General features: G+C 39.8%; 1 long non-coding RNA gene across 2 annotated transcripts in view; it reads left to right on the forward strand.

Annotated features, from left to right (window-relative positions):
* Positions 1-10,778: 10,778 nt before the first annotated feature.
* The window catches only part of LOC129031524 (uncharacterized), a 30,769-nt gene continuing 19,451 nt past the window's right edge, over positions 10,779-22,096 (forward strand). Inside the window, exons 1-2 of one of the 2 annotated variants that reach the window (XR_008501068.2) lie at positions 10,779-13,116; positions 15,991-16,135. This is a non-coding gene — a long non-coding RNA (uncharacterized LOC129031524). The remainder of the gene's footprint in view (positions 13,117-15,990; positions 16,136-22,096) is intronic. The other variant, XR_010122842.1, reaches the window with a different exon arrangement.

A 22,096-nucleotide genomic window follows, 5' to 3' on the forward strand; every position in this document is an offset into this window, starting at 1 on the left:
CACAGCCGAATTCTACCAGAGGTACAAGGAGGAGCTGGTACCATTCCTTCTGAAACTATTCCAATCAATAGAAAAAGAGGGAATCCTCCCTAACTCATTTTATGAGGCCAGCATCATCCTGATACCAAAGCCTGGCAGAGACACAACAAAAAAAGAGAATTTTAGACCAATATCCTTGATGAACATTGATGCAAAAATCCTCAATAAAATACTGGCAAACAGAATCCAGCAACACATCAAAAAGCTTATCCACCATGATCAAGTGGGCTTCATCCCTGGGATGCAAGGCTGGTTCAATATACGCAAATCAATAAATGTAATCCAGCATATAAACAGAACGAAAGACAAAAACCACATGATTATCTCAATAGATGCAGAAAAGGCCTTTGACAAAATTCAACAACCCTTCATGCTAAAAACTCTCAATAAATTAGGAATTGATGGGACGTATCTTAAAATAATAAGAGCTATTTATGACAAACCCACAGCCAATATCATACTGAATGGGCAAAAACTGGAAGCATTCCCTTTGAAAACTGGCACAAGACAGGGATGCCCTCTCTCACCACTTCTATTCAACATAGTGTTGGAAGTTCTGGCCAGGGCAATTAGGCAGGAGAAGGAAATCAAGGGTATTCAATTAGGAAAAGAGGAAGTCAAATTGTCCCTATTTGCAGATGACATGATAGTATATCTAGAAAACCCCATTGTCTCAGCCCAAAATCTCCTTAAGCTGATAAGCAACTTCAGCAAAGTCTCAGGATACAAAATCAATGTGCAAAAATCACAAGCATTCTTATACATCAATAACAGACAAACAGAGAGCCAAATCATGAGTGAACTCCCATTCACAATTGCTTCAAAGAGAATAAAATACCTAGGAATCCAACTTACAAGGGATGTGAAAGACCTCTTCAAGGAGAACTACAAACCACTGCTCAAGGAAATAAAAGAGGATACAAACAAATGGAAAAACATTCCATGCTCATGGGTAGGAAGAATCAACATCGTGAAAATGGCCATCCTTCCCAAGGTAATTTACAGATTCAATGCCATCCCCATCAAGCTACCAATGACTTTCTTCACAGAATTGGAAAAAACTACTTTAAAGTTCATATGGAACCAAAAAAAAGCCCGCATCGCCAAGTCAATCCTAAGCCAAAAGAACAAAGCTGGAGGCATCACACTACCTGACTTCAAACTATACTACAAGGCTACAGTAACCAAAACAGCATGGTACTGGTACCAAAACAGAGATATAGATCAATGGAACAGAACAGAGCCGTCAGAAATAATGCCACATATCTACAAGTATCTGATCTTTGACAAACCTGACAAAAACAAGAAATGGGGAAAGGATTCCCTATTTAATAAATGGTGCTGGGAAAACTGGCTAGCCATATGTAGAAAGCTGAAACTGGATCCCTTCCTTACACCTTATACAAAAATCAATTCAAGATGGATTAAAGACTTAAATGTTAGACCTAAAACCATAAAAACCCTAGAAGAAAACCTAGGCATTACCATTCAGGACATAGGCATGGGCAAGGACTTCATGTCTAAAACACCAAAAGCAATGGCAACAAAAGCCAAAATTGACAAATGGGATCTAATTAAACTCAAGAGCTTCTGCACAGCAAAAGAAACTACCATCAGAGTGAACAGGCAACCTACAAAATGGGAGAAAATTTTCGCAACCTACTCATCTGACAAAGGGCTAATATCCAGAATCTACAATGAACTCCAACAAATTTACAAGAAAAAAACAAACAACCCCATCAAAAAGTGGGCGAAGGACATGAACAGACACTTCTCAAAAGAAGACATTTATGCAGCCAAAAAACACATGAAAAAATGCTCACCATCACTGGCCATCAGAGAAATGCAAATCAAAACCACAATGAGATACCATCTCACACCAGTTAGAATGGCAATCATTAAAAAGTCAGGAAACAACAGGTGCTGGAGAGGATGTGGAGAAACAGGAACACTTTTACACTGTTGGTGGGACTGTAAACTAGTTCAGCCCTTGTGGAAGTCAGTGTGGCGATTCCTCAGGGATCTAGAACTAGAAATTCCATTCGACCCAGCCATCCCATTACTGGGTATATACCCAAAGGACTATAAATCATGCTGCTATAAAGACACATGCACACGTATGTTTATTGCGGCATTATTCACAATAGCAAAGACTTGGAACCAACCCAAATGTCCAACAATGATAGACTGGATTAAGAAAATGTGGCACATATACACCATGGAATACTATGCAGCCATAAAAAATGATGAGTTCACGTCCTTTGTAGGGACATGGATGAAATTGGAAATCATCATTCTCAGTAAACTATCGCAAGAACAAAAAACCAAACACCGCATATTCTCACTCATAGGTGGGAATTGAACAATGAAAACACATGGACACAGGAAGGGGAACATCACACTCTGGGGACTGTTGTGGGGTGGGGGGAGGGGGGAGGGATAGCATTGGGAGATATACCTAATGCTAGATGACGAGTTGGTGGGTGCAGCGCACCAGCATGGCACATGTATACATATGTAACTTACCTGCACATTGCGCACATGTACCATAAAACCTAAAGTATAATAATAATAATAATAATATTAAAAAATAAAAATAAAAAAAAAAATAAAAAAAAAAATAAAAAAAAAAATAAAATAAAATTCACATTTAATTAAAAGAAAAAAAAAAAAAAAAAAAAAAAGAAACCTTCCTAAAGTTTCATAGCTAGTAGGTGGCAAGCAGGGATTCAAATCCAGGTCTATCATGTTCTTGAGCTCAAGCTCAGTGATGCTGTGCCACAGAGAGTATCATCATTTCCTGCACAGATGCTCATCTATTTCTAGTCCAGTCCCATGATATAAGGGCAAACTAAACCAAACTGGAGGCATTTCTCCCAATCCAATTCAAAATTGGAAGAAAAGCTTATCTTAAGCCTTAGAGGATTCTCTTAGATTTAATCTAGCACTTGAAATCTGGGTCTCAACAGAAGGGAAATTGTGGAAGGATCCAGACCAGATGAACTCTCAGACTCATCAGCATGGACCAAATCTAGGTCCTTTGAGAAAGGAACATAATTTATCCAGCACCCATAATGCCCCTCCTTCAAGGGTTGGTGACTAGACTCATCCCAGTCACCTTGCAGGAAATTCCGGGCATGAAACAGGCTCCAGTCCCAAATTTATGACACTTAGGCAGCCGACAGTCTTTGCAGACTTGAAAAGAGACTCAGATGAGGTTTTGTACACAGGCATTAATGCTATTTTAGCTACAAGAGATCTAGGCAGCCATATCTGCCAAGAGAAGTGGATTTTTCAGGCAGAGGTCTAAGATAGCTCCTTTACCTGCCATAGTAAATTGTCAGCTATAAAAAGTCATTCAGTCCCCAATGAAGAAGCTACTCCTGGTCAACAGTTAACTCACATTACAAAGAACATTTTAAAAGTCTGATGGCATAAAGAAAGTAAACAGAAGATTAATATCCAACATTTTTATGCAAGCAATATATCATTAATGATCATTATGGAGAACTTGCGTAGTTCAAATGAGGTTCCAGAAGACTGGAAGCGTTTCACTGTAGCACCAGTATTTATAATAGCCACCCTGGGGAACAGCAGGCCCATCAACTTGACATAGCTAATATGCAAGGTAATGGAAATAAGTAGAGGTGAAATGGAGCCACACGGACACTGAATTATCTTGGGAGCCAACTTCCATGCAAATAATTAGAAACTGCCCTGATTATTAGTAGAGTGGAGAGAACGCTGCCTCAAACACTTAGGTCACATTTTAACTTACTATTTAAAACTGGCGCATCATGTTGTCCTGCTGCTTAAAATCACAGCAAAGAACACTGGATGCAATTGACAGAGGACAAATCATTTCTAATGAAATTTGAGGAAGGAGTTTGTTCACATCGTTTGGGAAGCAGCACAACATTGGAGATGAGGGTGGTCTGTATTTTAGTCCCTGTCCCAAGTGACTCACTGTGCACCATTTTATTATAAAATTCCTTTAACCTTTTATTAATTTTCTCAACTGTAAAATTTAGATAGTATTGCCTAACCTCTTGTCTCATTGTTTGTGTAAAACAAGAGAGATGAGCCTATATAAAAATACTTGGTAGAGTATAAGACAGGAGAGGGAAATGCAGATGCATAAATGAGCCAAGTGGCTGCATGGAGGACGCTGGGGGATTTTGCAAACTGGTGAGAAACACCCTATTTTTTAAAAAGGCCTTTCAGCTCTAGCTCATTGTTGCCTTGCAGGAATGAAGGACTGGTGTTGCAGGCAGGTCTTCCCATTTTAAAGTAATATTGGAAATAGCTTTTCTTTTCTGGTAAGTGATCTAATTTAAAATGCAGCAGTGAAAACAAAAGTTTCTAAAACTCTGTACATGCAGATTCCATCCTATTCATGGACTATTAGTCCTCTCCCCCAAAGGGTCATATGGTATAAGGGTAATTGGGAATTTTATTAGTTGATAATAACAATAATTGCTAACATTTATAGAATTATAGACTAGAATATTAGCTGTGTGCTAGGTACTTATTTTTACTGTGGAAATGAGGGTTTCCTTCCAGCTTTATTGAGGTATAACTGACACAAAAATTGTATATGTTCAAGGTGTACAGCATGATAATTGGAGAGGTACTCTTCCAAATGTTATATAAAGTAGTCCCAGAAAGCCCAAGAAAAGGTACTATTATAATCCCCATTTCACACATGTGGAATCTGAGTGAGATTATCCCTGGTTAAAATTACATGAATTTTTTAGAAGCCTTAATTTCTAAAAAAAAAAATTATAGAAATCTTAATTTTTAAAAAAATGTAGTGGAGGATGTGATGTAGAAGCCCCCAACCCTCAACTCTTTTTAAACCAAACCCTTCACTGTGACCATTCCAAGGGAGTATTTTCCCAAAGCATGGTTAATTATGGATCTTTCCTGTACTGTAAATAAGTACAGAGAATTTGCCAATGTTTCCTCTCATACATCTACTTTTCTTTAGCTTACCTTGGCCCATGGAGTTAGTTAACTAAATAAAACTAAAAATTCATTTTTATTTAACTGGACAAAGCAGGGAGTGGCCAGGGAAGGTAATTTCTTAGCCTGACTTAGAGCTAACCATGATGTGGGAAAGGTGAGCTGCCCAATGTCAATCCTGGATCAAGTTCAAATACAAGAGTCCAGAGGAAACACAATAATATTTCATTTTCTCATTATTGCACATTAAAGACTCTACTAGAGGCCTTTCATCCTGGAAAATAATATCTAGAGAGGATCTTCAAGTTTAAGAAAGATATTTCCAAGAAGATCTAAAAATAAAGAGATAGGATACCCACAAGAGAGGAAAAATCCTCAATTTTCTATTAGTAGATCAAATAATGAGGTGAATATCTGAATGATGAATAAAACATGGCTTCATTTTCCCTTTCTTCTTGTCCCTTTAGCAGGTCTTTGTCAGTTCCTTTGCTTATTAGCATGACTGCCAGAGAGTAGGCAGAACAACAGTCAAAAAGCAGTATTCTTTGTGGGACAGTTAGAAGAAAATTATCATCTGTAGTGATTATTAGAAAAGGGCTAACAAATAAAGAAATTTCTGATTACCTACACACCTTAAGCATGCACAATTGGCATTAGTATTATTTGCCAATCCAAGTCTGTATTCCTACTCTTCCTTACACTCTCATTTCCCACATTTCTGTTTTCCCTGCCCAGACATTTCCAGCAGTCTCTTTCAGCATGGAGATGAAGGGCTTCCAAGTGATGGCAAGCAGTTAAAAATATCAGAAGGAGCTGGCAAATGACAGTAATAGTTAAGGGAAGTAAGAAATGGAATCTTACCAAGGGTCAGTGTGTGGGACTCCGACGATTCCGGTGCACGTGAATGACTAACTTGGGCCAACAAGAAAACAAAATGGGCAGTCCAGATGAAGAGGAGCCTCATGCCATCTCCCTGTCCACGGGCTTGGGGCCTGTGTCCCTTCTTTTCCTGTCATGGTCTGAGTGTTTCCCCAAGAAGCCAGGGAATTAGAACAGGATGTATGTAACCCCAGAGGGAATTCTAAACAAAAGCAAAACAAGAAAAGAAACTTCCCTTTATGTGCCCTTCACCAAAGGAGCATTCATTCTGAGAAGTAGATTTCTCTTAAAATGGCGTTTCCTTGGCCTGTGAGAGGGAACTAGTCAGTGATTCTCAGAAGCAACTGCAAAAGAGTCTTGGAATTATAACAGCTTGTTGCTAACCTTGACACTAATCATGAAAAAGGAAGTGGTAATCATTAGAAAATTCCCAAGAATAGGTTATGCTGGGACAGAGGGAAGAACGGTACTGATATTTTAAAATTGAGCAACATTTATCCCCTCCACATCCTCCAAAACAGCCCAGGGAGCTTGTGGATCCTAAGCGTTTTTATCACATTCAATTGTGTAAGTATTCATAGGGCTTTGGAGTATACCTACCACTATGCTAGGAGTTTCTTTAGCGAGAGAAGGCTTTTTCATTAAGCAAAGACATCATGTTTGGGAATGAAGTTAGTGGGGTCAGGAGAGATTTTCATGATTCTCGGGCTTAAGGAGGGACTTACATCCTGGCCCTTGATTCAAGACAGGAGAACTGTCTTGTGCACATTCCAGAAGTGGGTATCCCAGAGGTGAGGACATTTAAGGCACCTCAGTTATCAAAGAAGTACAGGCTATTGGACAACTTGCAGCCCGCTGTAGGCCCAAACTTAATGCTCTGTGGAGAACTAGACTCAATTAAATTGGGGACTGCCTTGCAGTTACCAAGTTTCATGCAACTTCTGATGGATTTGGAATGAGGAAGAGAGGCAGGCCCAGAGCAAAATCAGCTGAGTCGGGAAAGGGGAAAATAGACTCAGAATGTAAAAGCAGGGTTCTCTGATGGGCTGAAGAACTGACACATGGAAAATGTAATGCATTATTGACAAACACGTATGCTGGCTGCAAAAATAATTAACACAAGAAGAAAAGAAATAGGAATGAAATGGAGCAGAAAGACTTAGAAAGATTGTGAAGTGGCCGCTGAAATTGCCAAGCTAATGTCAGAGAGATGATTAAAATTTTCCAGTAGAACAGGTGAATAGGTACTTAGGAGAGTGTGGTGTAAACCAAGAGAAAGTGGATCATTATATGGATCTGCACTGAGGTACTAATCAGCATTTTATGTGCAACTTTGCGGTGCACATTTTAGCAGATGGAGGAAGCTCTTAAAAGCTGATAGCTAAACCAAGTCTGACTGCCTTTCTGTTTCATAATAACCATCCCTGGAATGGGTACTTGTTCCTGTGAGCACTGCAGAATCAGTTCCCAGAATAGAATTCCAGAAATATCAATATGTTCACAAAGTAAAAATATCTGCAAAACTCTAGGATCAAAGGAGAGGAAGGGAAAGGAAGGGAAAATTTACATCTTCCTAAACAGGAGTACCTAGATGAACAGGCTATAACAGAGTTCTCAGTAATGAGAACTCAAAGATCAAGTAGCAAAAAGGAGGAAATCTTCTGCAGGCCAGACTGTATATATGCACTCATGCACACACACATTTTTGTAGAAACTGTATTGCTGCAATAACCAAAACAATTAGATGGTGGATTGTGGGTATGTTAAAAGAGAATAATTCTTCATGATCAGAATGTCTTTTTCGCTCATTCAACAGAAAAAGACTCTTATTTTTTATTTGTTGGCAAAGCCAAATTAGAAAAAATATATATCTTTACGACCATAGGAGACAAATGAGTGATACCAAATATCACTAAAAATGCTATTAATCTACAGTGATATAAAATTACCATCTCAGCACAAAGAAAGCCTATATAATCTGAATTTCTCCGGCATCATAAAAACGAATGAGAAGCGAAATTGAGAGTAAGTATGCTTTTGAGATGCCGTTAAGAGTTACATGGATTGTTAACAAATGTGGCTAGACAGACTGGTGATTTACCTTGGGTAACAAATTTATAGAGATACAGAAAATTTCCAGAAGGGACCAACTCATTGCCCTTCACTTTGGTTGATGACACCTTTGAGGGTGTTATTCTCCTTTCTTGGATATTAAAGTGTGGCTGATTAGCTATTGACTTTATAGATTATTTCCCCATTTTTATTTGTTTATTTTCTGCATATAGCAGAAGCCAAAAATAGCTTGGGGTGGGGTGAGGGTGTGGCAAGGAAGAGGATACAGGTCAGGAGTTTCTTCATGTACCAGAGGAGCCTAAGTGACCTCACTGGGTGACCAGTGAGGTACACAAAGGACTTTGGCTTCATCACTATGGGGACTTCCTCAAATCTGGACAAGCCCCACTCTCTGTTAATCTTCCATTATCTCTTAATCAGTCTAGGTGAGTGGAACGTCAGCCCAATTCCAGGCTATTTCCACAAGACCCTGGAAGAGCTGGACAAGGGCAATGGCCAATTCTATAACTAAGAGGAAGTACAGGGCAATATCTTACAGGAAGTGGAGAGCAGTATTTAACAGGAAGTAGAGGGCAGTATCTGACAGGAAGTAGAGGGCAGTTTCTGACAGGAAGTAGAGTGTAGTATCTGACAGGAAGTAGAGGGCAGTGGCATTGGGCTGTTGAGGGGGTGAGAGGACAATGAGGATGTGGAGGAGGAAGGGTAAAAAGATGGGATAAGGAGGGAAATGAGTGTTTTCACATCTTCTCCCATATTTAAAAAATAAAAAGAAACAAAAAGGAACCTCACTACCAACACCACCACTTAGGGGAAATTTAGAAAGGAACGTGTGAGTTTTCAATTTGTCTCAAAGTTGGTGTGTGAACAAGATATGAAGGTGATAAAACTTTACGAAAATGCTGCCAGTAACCTCTGAAGTTTGCTGCTAGCCAGGGAAAATATGCAATGAGTGGTAGCAATGGCATTTTCCTTTATGTCAGCTGCCTTCTACAAAGATTTTAACATTTATATTATAATACTAATGCAAGACATCCCTGTGAGATGAGCAGAGGCTTTTAGAATCCCATTTCCCTGAGGATTACAGCCTCCTTCCCAGGGGCACATAATTAGAACAAGGCGAATCTGGAAATAGAACTGAAGTCCCATTCTAGTCTATTGTTCTTTCCCTGAAACTGAACCAGGCATCTTTTCCTAACATCCCTCTAGACAGAAACTCCATCTCTGAGAACATGAGGATGCTGGGCATGGCCTTTTATGTCGAGCAGAAGTTCCAAGGTTGGCCCCCACGATAGATCCAGGTTTATGGGACCTAAAGCTTAAACTTGTGGGTCACTCTTGAAGAAAAAGAATTTTAAAAGATGAGTTAAAAAGTAGGTATGCATGGGAGAATTTATTTCAAAAAGAAATTGCATCAAATCAGAATGTTGGAAAACTCACTGCTGTAGTTTAATTTATCTGACTCCTCCATTTGATCCTCAGTTTTGGAGTAGGGCCTAATGAGAGGTGTTTGGGTCATGGGGTGGATCCCTCATGAATGGTTGGTGCAATCTTTGCAGTAATGAGTTAGTACTTGCTCTATATTAGTTCCCGTAAGAGCTGCTTATTTAAAAGAGTCTGGCACTCCCCTCTTTATCTCTCGTGCTTCTTCCTTCACCTGTTATCTCTGCACAACTGGTTCCTCTTCCTCTTCCACCATGAGTGGGAACAGCCTGAAGCTCTCACCAGAAGCAGATGCTGGTGTCATGCTTCTTGGACTACCTACAGAACCATAAGCCAAACAAACCTTTTTTCTTTAATTATCCAGTCTCTATTATTCCTTTATAGCAATACGAATGAACTAAGACACTGAACAATATCACAAATTAAAAAAAAATCAGAAAGGAAAGTAACATTATGTTTTTGGTAATTAAGCGCCTAATTGCAGTTCTATAATGCTTGTTTCCCTTCATCTTTGCCTTTATACTCTTTGATTGTCCCTTTAGAAAAAATTACAAAATTGTTATATAGAGAGGAAAACATAATTCAGTCTTTCCTCTACTGTGTTTGATCAAAATGTGGTCATTATTGGTTTCGAAAAGTTACTTTTCACTTCAGCCTTTTATTGGCAATGCCATATCTGTAAATTCCTTGGCAGTTTTTGCCTGAGGCCAAAACTTTTAGAGACTGTCAACCTTCTAGTCTGGCTGGTCAGCCCCTCACTCCACCTCCCTGTTCCCAGTTACAGTTTCTCACCGACTCCTTCCTTACCAGGTCCAACCTGGGGTAAGGTGGCCAGGGAGTCAAGGTGCTCTGAAGCCTAGGTCAAAGTAGTAATGAGCAGTGCCTGGTTCAGATTCCTCTTACTGAAGGTAAGAATGGGTCAGGATGCTCATGGCAGGCCTATCAGAAGGAGCTGTCATTAGGTGTAGGCAGAGGGAGAGGATTTTCTGAGCCCACCAGGCCAGCCAGCAGCCCCAGGATCATGATAGGCAAGGGCAGTGATGCCCCCAGGCTGAGTTAGCAACTTTGTCTTCTTGCTGGGGTGGCTGCTTTCTCTTGAAGACAGCACCTGAGCCTTGAAAAAGACCTTGAATTTTAATCTCCATCTATGCCTTGTATCTGCATCTAATTGGCCATCAGCAAATTATGAAATAGAAGGTTTACTTTCAGGAACACCCTTTCTCCTATGAGCATTTTCTGTTCTTAGAACATAACTACAGAGAAAATTAACAGATAGAGAATTTAAATAATAAGTTTGAAGCTCAAAGGTGCTTTTTAAACCTATCAACAATAAACTGTCAAATTTTGAACAATCATGTTAAAGACTGAATTATCATTCTATGCTCTCTGTAATAAATATTTTGAAATTGTCATATGAAGAGTCAACCAAAGAGTATGTAGCCAAAAAGTGTAGGAAAAAAGGTATTGTACTGCTGTGATCCCCTAACCAGCCCCAGAAGCCAGAGGAGATTCCCCTCAACCCTGTAGGACTTGCTGTTGGCTTCCTGGTAGAGCTCATTAAGCAACACGTCCCTTTTGATTAAATGCCTGGGAGCTACTTAAGATGCCCCACACCTTGGGTGATTGAATTTAGATCAGAAATTTTAAAAACAAAATCATTAAGACTTTAAGGAATTTACCTATATCTGTGGAATTAAATGGAGCCAGTAGGGAAGATATTATGATATTGGAGAATTTCCCCTCATTTAAGCCAAGAGTTAGACATACCCATAACATTTATGCCTAAAGTTAACACCAAGTCCGAGCTTAGCAGGTATTGATCATTTACCAGCTGTATGACCTGTAACAAATTTCTTAACATTTTTATTAGTCCTAGTTTCCTCATCAATTAGAAAGGGGAATGATGCTATGGTCATACTTAGCTTGCAAGGTGTGAAAGCACCCTATTACAGTGCCCTACATATGGTGCTTAATAAATGTGATTTCTTCTTATGGTTTTACAATATGAGTTCTTGAATTTTATAGTTTTCTATGGTGTCTTTCATCTTTACTAAATGGTCCATTTATGTAACTTGAGCTCCTGCTGAATCCCAAGAGACCTCATTGTTTTTAAGTCCTTACTAATTCCTGATTTTTGCTTTATCTCCTTCACCTGAAGACCAAACCCTGAACTTTTGCTTATACCCTGTATTACCTATTTTGTGTGATGTTGATACTAATACCTGGAATAAATGTGCTCACAATGTTATATCATTTCTTCACATAGATTTTGATGCTCATCTTCCTAGAAAGACTAGCCACATCTCTCAACGGGCAAGTCTGAGGCATCATGATACACAACACTTTTTCTCCTGCTCAGATTTCTCTGGACTACACATATTTCTAATTTTAGGAGTAGCTGCAAGCAGTTAGGAGTCATGCACTCACATATTCAATGGTCTGTGCCAAAGCTGTCCATGTCTGATAGGGTAATGTGTACTCAGTTATTTTAAGTTCTTTCCTTTGAAATGAATGCTTTACTGTTTCCACATTTTCTGATATTCAGAAATATACTTTTCCAGACCTCTTCCTAACACATGTCGATTTTAAGGTCTGCACCAGAGCTCTGTTCTGCTCTTGACTGTTGAATATATGTGGCTTACTTTAAAAAAAAAATTGTGTTTGCCCATAGAGGGGCAGGGGACCGGGGAGGAGAAGGTAGGTAAGGTAGGATTCTGACTCCAGATGAGCTGATTAAAAGGTATCTGAGATAACTGTTTTCAAAGGTGGAAAGAGACGGCTGGAAATCAATGGGCAGGCATGTTGGAATATAAAAGTAATCAACATGAACACAGGCCATATCATCAATGCTCTCTGAATGCAAAGGGAAAGGGAACTACTATGCTGTGGCTTCCTTCAAATTGATGTGTGTTTCCAAACTTAGAGGAGCAAGGGAAATGCTTGCAGGGACTTTAACTTGAAAAAAAATAGGCTTGTGGCATTAACATAGCACGCTGAGTTCTTTGGAGTCAAGGTGCTGGCTAAATTTCTGCTGCTAATAAATGCTTTTATCACAAAGTATACCCAATTCCACCATCTGTGTGATGCATACCAAGTTTCTTTGGTTTGTAGCAAGACCATTTTGCATTACAGTTATTCAAAAAATCACTGATCAATTACTAAGATGCATCTTTATAAGAAATAAATTCTTGACATGCATAGAAGTATATGGATGGTTGAAAGTAACTTGGAAATTGGAGTAACTGAAATAATTTAATCTAATCCAATCATTTCACAGGTGGGAGAGCGGAGGCCCAAGTTACTTGTCAAAGTAACTATCATTCTTTGACCAGTATTAACATCTGTGTGTCCTGATACCTACTCGAAGTCAAACTATGACATGATAATATCTGTACACCAATCACACAGAAATGAACTAGAGGTGATATAGTTTAGACATCCCTTCCAAATCTCATGTTGAAATGTAATACCCAGTGTTGGAGGTGGGGTCTAGTGGGAGGCGGATCCCTCATGGCTTGGTGTTCTCCTTGCAATAGTGAGTACTTGCAAGATCTGGTTAAGTCTGTGGCACCTCTCCCCACCTCACTCTCTCTTGCTCCCACTCTGCCATGAGAGATGTCTGCTCCCACTTCGCTTTCTGCCATGAATAAAAGCTCCTTGAGGCCTCCCCAGAAGCCAAACAGATGCCAGTGCCTTGCTTCCTGTACAGCCTGCGGAACTGTGAGTCAATTAAGCCTCTTTTCTTTATAAATTATCCAGACTCAGGTATTTCTTTATAGCAACACAAGAATGGCCTAATACAAGGGGGGACTTGAGGACACCTATATAAACAAAGTGAAAACATTTACATTTTCTTTATACTTTATTATTATAATAAAAATAAAGAGCATTAGAGATGGATATTGAATAGTGAATGTGTGTAAAAGCTCAAAATAAAATCTTTTCCAAGAATTTTAATGAGAAAGTTGAGCTTGCTTCCAGGTACATAACTATTTTATACCAAGTTTTATGTTTGAAATGGCTACAAGCAAGTCCTGATCAAGTCTTTTTAATGATCTCTTCAAATTCTTGATAGTCACCGTTGATGAGAAACTTTGTTCTCACAAGTAGGTGATAAAAAATTTAAAACCATTTTTTACAGCCATTCAAAAATTTATAACAGTTGAAATTATCTTTAAAGAATTTGAGCTTTTCTTTTTTGTTTTCTTTGACCGATGTAAATGTTAAAATTTCTTTTGATAATGAGAATGGATTTCAAATTCAGTCAAACTTTTTTCATTCCAAGTATTTCAATAGAAAGGCACTTGAACATGCAGAACATGCTCGCAGTGCTGGAGCTCTTGCCCTGCTGTTTGTATGGGCTCCATTAAAAGGGCACTGCTACTGCAAGTACAGGTGTAAGTATCCAGCATACGTGAAGAAAGAGGTGCAGGGCAGCCCTTGAACTCTACCCTGCTGGAGTCTCACCTGTCCTCCCTATCTCCTCATCTCCCACACTCAATCAAGACTTGGACCTCATGGCAAGCTCCTCAGGCCCCTGGAACAAGAAGTCTCTGGCATCTCTGCAGATTTCTTGCCCACAGTGGGTAGCAGCGTGCCCTGAAGCAGACTGCTGAGACAGACAGTGAGGAGCACTTCCCTGGCAGCACTCAGTGTGTTGCAGACAAGCTTGTGGTATTTGCCACCTGCAGGGACTATGGGACATGCTGTCAGAATCCCCTCAAACTGCTTTCAAGGAATCCTGGACTGATGATCAGCTCAGGACCTCAGTTATCCCAGGCCTCATGGGCCAGGGGTTTATTAGATCACAACATACCTATAACCACTGCATGGCACAAAAATCAGGAAGCCCAGAGAACACAAATGTCTGGCCCACTTCTGTAAGTGACAGCCCAGGACTAGAAGGCATTGTCCACCACTCAGTCTGTATTCTTTCCCCTTTCTGTAGTTCATCTCATTAATAATTCGACCAACATACCATCCTCAAGGATAGAAGTATGTCTCCTGAATTCTACCAACAGACCAGTAAATGTGGTAGTTTTACTTCTCATGTATAATAAGTAGTAGTCCTAGAAATTCACCTGATTTGTGTCTATTTGAAATTTTATTTTATGAATTAATTAAAAATAATAAATCCTGTTACATCCATTGTGAGATCACAGAGATACTGCTGCCCTCTTCCCTAAATGTTCAACATCAGTGAGACTGGTACCACTGACCACTTTTCATCTATCACTATGGATGGAAAAATAAAAACAAGCAATTTTATCATGTTTTTCACCCAAACTCCATTCATTATCTGACTTTGCATATGCTTCATCCATTTCAATTCCCCTGGGCTGAGCAGTTTATGTTCTAAAGAGCTGCAGACTAGACTGAAAATGCCCTTCTTTCATCTTTCTTCTATAAAAGAAACATTTTTTTTCTCCTGTGCCTGGGAAGAAGTGCTGAGTGGACAGCCCTGGTGGCTTCTGTTTATACTGTGAGCAACTGAGACACAAATCAGTACCAGGGTTATCTTGATTTCTGCCTGGAACAGTACTATCCTGCAGGGACCCACTCTAGGGATCCAGAGGGTGATATATCCCTTTCTATCATAGGTATGTGCCTAAGAGGGCAATTTTAGCCCCTCTGATGCTGCCAGAGACTGTGAATAGCAATAGGATGGAGGAGTGGCACCATGTCACTACACTCTCATCATAACTCACCACCAACACACATTAAATTCCTACTTTGTGCAAAGCCATGTGTTAGTACTACGTACTAAGTCTATGTGCTAAGTCCAGCCTAGGATAGAAGAAATTTAATAAACATTTGTTGAACATTTCCTATACTCCAGGCACTAAATCAAATGTGTTGCATGCATCATCTAACTAAGCCTCACCATGATCCAATGAAGACTGTGTTATTATTCCAATTTTCACATAAGCATATTATTCCCAAGATTATGATGCTTCTATGTAAAGATTCTTCTTAATTATTTTATCTAATGCAAATATCTTTTTCTCCAGTTCAGCTCCTTGTTTGTTTTCTTCGTAACACTTCTCACATTTAAAAAAAATATTTTTTTTTATTTGTTGGATTTTTTTTTTTTTTTTTTTTTTTTTTTTGCTGTCTCTCTCACTAGTATGTTATGTTCTGAGGTTAGAGATTCTGTCTCTTTCGTTTCACTGCCTAGCAGGGTACCTGGACACATAGTAGGATCTTAATAAGTGTTAGTTGAGTGAATGAATAAATAAGTGAGTGAATAAATAAAGCTGATACAAAGAAGTTAAGTACCTTGCCCAGGGTCGTAGAGTTAGTGACAGAGCTGGGATTCAGTGTCCGTGAGCTTATGCACATAGCTAGTCTCCTAAATATGTGATAAACCTGTTTAGGATTTGAGATTTAGACATAGAAACCAATATAGAGGATTCAGGGGTTATGCATCCCAGAGAAAATCACTTTTTTCAGGTATAGTGTAGAACTGCATTCTATTTTAGATCCCCAGCTGAAAATATGGCAGGATTCCTGCCAGATATACTGACCCGCTGACCACATTACCTTTTCCTGCTCATCTTTTGATTTTCTCCTCCACTTCTCTTTGCTACTTAGGGACACTGGATTTTGTGGATGCTCCTTGGACACACTGGAATGCACCTTGGGTAGCCCATGGATCATTTTCCCCAGTATGAAGCATGGGAGGAGCTGGAAAATGAACTCATGAGCCGGTTGAGCCAGCACAACAAGCTGGAGCCAGGTAGGCCTGTTCATGATCCGAACTATATTTATTATCTGACTTTGCTTCCAGAAGCTGCATAGCCAGAAGTCAATTTTTCCCATTGATATTGGACCAACTGAAAGAATAGAAAGATTAAATTGATGAGAGGATTGGCTGTCATATAGAGCTTTTCTCTCATCTTTGGCTGAGAAGGGAGAATCAAACATAGTGCTCAAGGCTTCAATTGGAGTAGGCGCTCAACTAATATTTACTGCATGAATAAATGAATGACTGACTGGAGAATAAGTGTTTCCCTTCATTAATAGTCTATCTTTCCCTTAACTTGTTTAAGTTCCTTCTATGAGAATTTCTAATGAGAAGCTTTGACTCACAATGTTGTAAATATTACTGTTTCTCTCTTATATAGACCAATTATTACATTAAAATTGTAGTATCTTTTACTTCTCTTTCTTGGGGAAAACTTCCCAGGGACAGTGAGACTTTTTTCAGACAACCAGCTGCTTTGGGATTCATAAAACCACTGGTATTTTAAACTCTACAGATGATACCAAAATGTTTTTTTAAAAAACTGAAAAGAGTAAACAGACGGAATTTATTATCTCATCTTGGGAGGTGGGGCAGTGCGGCATGCACTTAGATCAAGAAATTTCCTGAGTTGTGAGTGGATGTGACTCACTTTTTATACCAAGGCCGTGGAATATTTATTAAGGGACAGTTTTCCATCTCTGTCTTCCTGAAATGGTATCATCTCTACATCATTGATAATAAATGTATTATATTTTCTGTTAAATATCATATTATCTGGGGGAAAAAAGAGGCACTGGTGTTACCAGTGGTTAGAAAAGAACCTTTGTATATCTCAAAGTTTTTACATCTTTAATTGGGATTTTTCTTTTCTCTATTTCTCTCTCTCTCTCTACCCCCCTTCTTTTCTTTCTTTCTTCTTCCTTTCTCTCTTAATATACATCTACTTCTCTTGAGCAATTACATGTCTTTGATAACTCTCATCAACATAAATTGTCAACATTATTATGAGCCTGTGAGTTTTCATCCTGAAGTGAGGCAGTGGAAGTTTCACTGAGGCAATATTCTCCTTCCAGTAGGGCTGGGTTGTTAGGCTAAATGTGTAGTTGAAGAGAGACCCCCACCCCCACCCCCATCCTCCAGAATTATCAAGAAAGTTCTGTGGGTATCGACAGTGGGAATTGAGCCAGCTACAGTTAACTTTCAACAATAAACCAACTGGGATGTCTCTGTGGCCTCATCAGCATGTGCATTCAAATGAGCTCCCATTAGCATTATTATCCCAAATTTCTTTCTTTTGTCCCACCCTGCTGAAGCATCCCTGCCAAGGCCTCCCAGTGAATTCCTGGGAGTCCCCAAGGAGTGTCTCTTCTCCTCACATGCCTGCCAGTCAGGTCCTTAAGCAGCCCCACACCTTCCTCTCCTGGATCCTCCACTCATGCCAGTCTGGAGGGAACCTCACTGTAGCACCAGCTGGTGGTGCCTATGGTAAGAACGAAGTGTAACACTGGCGACATCTCCCTAACCCGCTAATCTTCAAGCAGCCAGAGCTGTCTGGGTGCCTCAAAGAAGTAGAGGAGAATGGTCCTCAACCCTAGTTCTGTGCCATACTTTGATACGCACAAGAGTGGCCATGTTGGGGTCCAGGTGACAATGTCTCTTGAAAATAGCTCCTTCAGACTCTGGCCCTTACCCTTCTACCCACCAGGTGATAACCCAGTCCAGGGGATCAGTTGCAGATGGAGGTTAGATCATGGCTTCAACTCTCCATGGCTATGCCCCCATCTGAAAACTATGCAAAACAACAAACAAAAAGAAAGAAGTCACTACCGCCACCACCAACACACTCTCCTTGCTCCAAAAACAAGAGCTCTTATGGATATCAGATTATACAAAGTTGTACACAGAATAGTTACTACTCTATGCTGTTCCACAAGCAGCCTAATTCTTACCCTCCACCTGTGCGCTCAGCAGAGCCTTACGCTACTGTGCTCTACATGGCAGCCCCCACTTTCCATGTTCTGCACACCCCTGCTGGAGACTCCGCCATTCGCTTACTCACTGTGCGTTATAAGCATGATGCAATGAGCATTCCTTGCCTCCTTCACTTGCGCATTCAGCAGTTCTGCTGGTATCAGTTAGCCACAGCTAATGTTGTACATCAAACCACATTCAAACTCCATGGCTTAACAGAATAATCATCTATTCTCCCTCATATATTTGGGTTTGGCTGATCCAGGTTCAGTTCAGCTGGGCTTGATTTCAAGCTACAGATTGGGTCCAGATGTGCTCCTTATGTCTTCTTCACCCGCTTTGGACCACCAGGCTAACCAGGACATTTCTTCTCATGGCAGAAGCAAAAGAAGGGCCAGCCCAACTACACAAGCACATTTGCAGGCTCTGCTTATATCAAGTCTACTAGTATTCTGTTGAGCCAAGCAAGTCACAGGGCCAAACCCCACATCAATGAAGCAGAGACGTACCACCTCCGTGGAGGTATAGAGGGGCGGGAATTGGGGATGGTGGATAGGGAGTGAATATTTGCTAAATGATAGTCAAATCTATCCCAATGCTCAAGCTCTAACTTAAATGGTCAGTAAACAAGTATCAAATGTAGTCAAGAAAATACCAAAGGAGTTATTTTTGCCTGAAACAGGCTGCTCTAACAAGTTTATGTGGAAGGATACATCCATGTCTCATATTGTGGGACCATGTGTACAAATGTTTCACATCAAAGCATTACCACTTGCCTTCTTGGTCAGCTCCCAGCTGATTTTGTTTGAAACAGTCACAACTTAGTCAGTGAGGGATCTCTGGTTTCCAGAACCAATTCTGCCTTGTCTTTCAAGAAATCATTCCTGCTTTCTCTGCCTTGTATTCCATCTGAACTTCCTCTTTCACTATTGCCCCATTTCCATATCTCCTGTGTTCAGACTTCCCTGTTGTCCCAAAATGTTTCTGGAGAAGTCTGTAATAGCTTTCCAAATTCAAAAAAAGGAAAAAACAGAGGTCCTTTTCTATCACTCTTCTTCCAGCTTAAATTATGTGTGTGTGTTAATATATATGTGTATGGGTGTATTTATGTGTTTGTATCTATAAAGAGAATATATGTGTGTGTAATGTAATTATTACTCTTATTACTGGTGATGAAACAGAGATTAAACAAACAAAAACAGTAAAGACATATACAGCACTCACCCCTTCCTGCAGGTGAGGAGAGTTGCAACACTATATTTGGGATCCTTCTTGCTTCTATTGTTCTGCATTCTCTTTGATCTGAAATAGTGACATAGAAATTTTCTTTCACAGGGACAAAGATATCCTTTTTAGCCACATATTTAATTCTTCAATGTCAATATTTGCAGAAAACATAAGCACAGCATGATATTGCCTTGGAGTTGTTGATTAATCCCATTCGGAAGCTTCCCTAAGTTGTTTTTTTTTTATCTTCAGTTCGTCATTAGTCTGGTAATGGTGTGTGTGCCTCTGTGAGTGTATTATCGTATTGCCCCAAAGCCTAATAATGATGACAGTGAGGCTTTATTGTGGATTAAGTTTACAGACTTCCTCATTCCCATCCAGTTCCATGGGAGGAATGACTTAACTGAGCTTCCATGGGAAATAGAGACCAGCCATAGATGCCTGAGAGGAGTAATGATGGCACTGATGTAATCTCCAACCTAGATATGCCAGGGATGTTTGTCACCAGTTTAAGAAGCTAAAATGTCATCATGGAGTCTACAGTTCTTTGATAACCATTTCATCTACAAAACAAAGGAGGTGTGTGAACACATGAAAGGAAAAATAAGAGACACTGTGAGCTAGGGGAGCCCTGGATGCCCTCCAGGAGTCTCTACATCTTGGGGCACTGATGGTCCTCTCCCAGGGCTGGGCACAAGGAGTCTCTCATTGTGCTCACCCTTTTCCCTGCCTCACTCTGGCTTTTGGATGAGAGTAAATAGAATTGAGAAAATATCAGAAAAGTTGCTCCATAAGAGAAAGGCAAACCATTTTCAGTCTCCTAACCACTCTTCTTCCTTTCTTGAGGCTTAAACCAACTTTAATCACAAAGCCGTGAGGCCATTGGTTTTCCCACCCATTCGCTGCGATGTGGGATCAAACATTTTCTTTTTTGTGTCTGTTTATATGATCACTTATGTAGCCTGCAGACTTTCAGAGAGATGCAGTATTGGTTTCCTTCAAATATTAGGGCTTTATTTTATTTTCATTTCCCAAAATAAAAAGTCTGAGTCCCTTAGCTTGGGATCACTAAGTACCAAGAAATTAGCTGAGTTAAAGTGGCTCACAGAACTTGGGACAATTATAGCTTCTTCCAACGCCAAAAAGTACTTCTGAGCCAAGGTCATTCAGGAAATCTCAGCTAAATAAAAATGTCATTAAGTTTTGTAAAACCTTTTTGCTGGGCAAGAAGTAAAAAATAACTTAGAAACCATTTGAAAATCCTAAAGGTCAGACTTCTCTGAGCAAAGGCTTCATCAGGCTTCTGCCTCTTACTGAAAGTCAAAGCATCAAATGTCCACTGATTCTTGAGCCCTCTTTATTCCCCACCCAGAGCTGAGCCCAATGCCTCACAGTCTGCCTGTTTCCAATTCCTCTGTGCCAGCATATCTGTTAATGTCCCAAGCGGCTTCCTTTACAGCCGTGTGATCATCTGTGTATTATTAACTAACCACAAATTAAAGTCATTACTTGGTGCTTAATTTTATGTAACATTTCTTTGTAATGTGTACAAAAGAAATTTGTTTTTAGCAGGAGTTTTGTAAATAGCATGTGCCATGATTAATTAGAGAATATGAGTCTGCTGATTTGAAATTAAATTCAGTGCAACCATTTTCTTTAGAAATAATTTCTTAAATAACATTTCAAGGTGTGTGAGTCTTCAAAAGAAAAAGTAAGCATCTTGCATTGATTGTCCTAATGCTCCATCCTAGATACTGTTTAGACTTTACCTGCTAGAGAACTCGCTTTTATTTTTCTCAAATCTATAGGCACTGTAAGGAACAGCAGCATTCAAAGGGCTATTATAAATCCTTTTTGGAACAAGGCAGCGTATAAATGAATAAACTAACAAATGAGCAAATCCTCAAATACTTGGAGGTCAGTTATATTTCAGTATAGTTTGCTCTCCTCCAACTACTGTGCTTTTTCTCTTCCTCTTACACCCCAAGTGCATTCTTGCCTCTAGGCCTTCACACTTGTTCCTTCTGCCTGGACATCAGTCCCCCTGGGTCTTCGTGTGGCTTGAACTTTAAGTCAGGGACTTTTCTGATCATCGTAGCTAAGGAAGTTCCCTGCCCCAGCCCCTATCACATCACTGTGTTTAATGTTTTATTTGCTGAACAAATCACTCTGTGATATTACTTGGCTTTGTGGTTGTTTCTTTTCGTCTGTCTCCTCCTATGAAATGTAAGATCCTCAAGAGCAAAAACTTGTCTGCCTTGCTCTCCCTGTATCTCTAACACCAAGAACAATGTCTGGCACATCAGTGGGTGCTTAAATAATCTCTGCAAAATCAACGAATGGATCACATTGCTCTCACAAGCCAATAATTAACCATGCCCCTAATGGAGAGAAAGCGTAATCGGCTTTCAAAGTTTTCTTGAGGGAACAGAAAGAGAAATTCAGTATTTGTTGCCTAGGGAGATACGTTGCAAGGGAATGAAGAATTAAAATATGAACAAATTAGATGGGAAAAGCAGGAAGTAAATGTTCTAACTAATTGCTTAGTTTGTGTGAACACCAGACGCCCCCTGAGAAGTGAAGCCTTCAATCACTTGGCACCTCCTGCCTTTATGAGCCCAGCAACCAGTTGAACTGTTCCTATTAAAATGACTTGGCCAAGCCGTCATCTTTGCTGATAATAAATTAAAAGATCTGAAGAATCCTTCAACCTTCATGTATTTAAAACCAGATTCTTAGGGTTGGTATGGTGTT

Source organism: Pongo pygmaeus, chromosome 11, assembly GCF_028885625.2.
Source record: "Pongo pygmaeus isolate AG05252 chromosome 11, NHGRI_mPonPyg2-v2.0_pri, whole genome shotgun sequence".
NCBI lineage: Eukaryota > Metazoa > Chordata > Mammalia > Primates > Hominidae > Pongo > Pongo pygmaeus.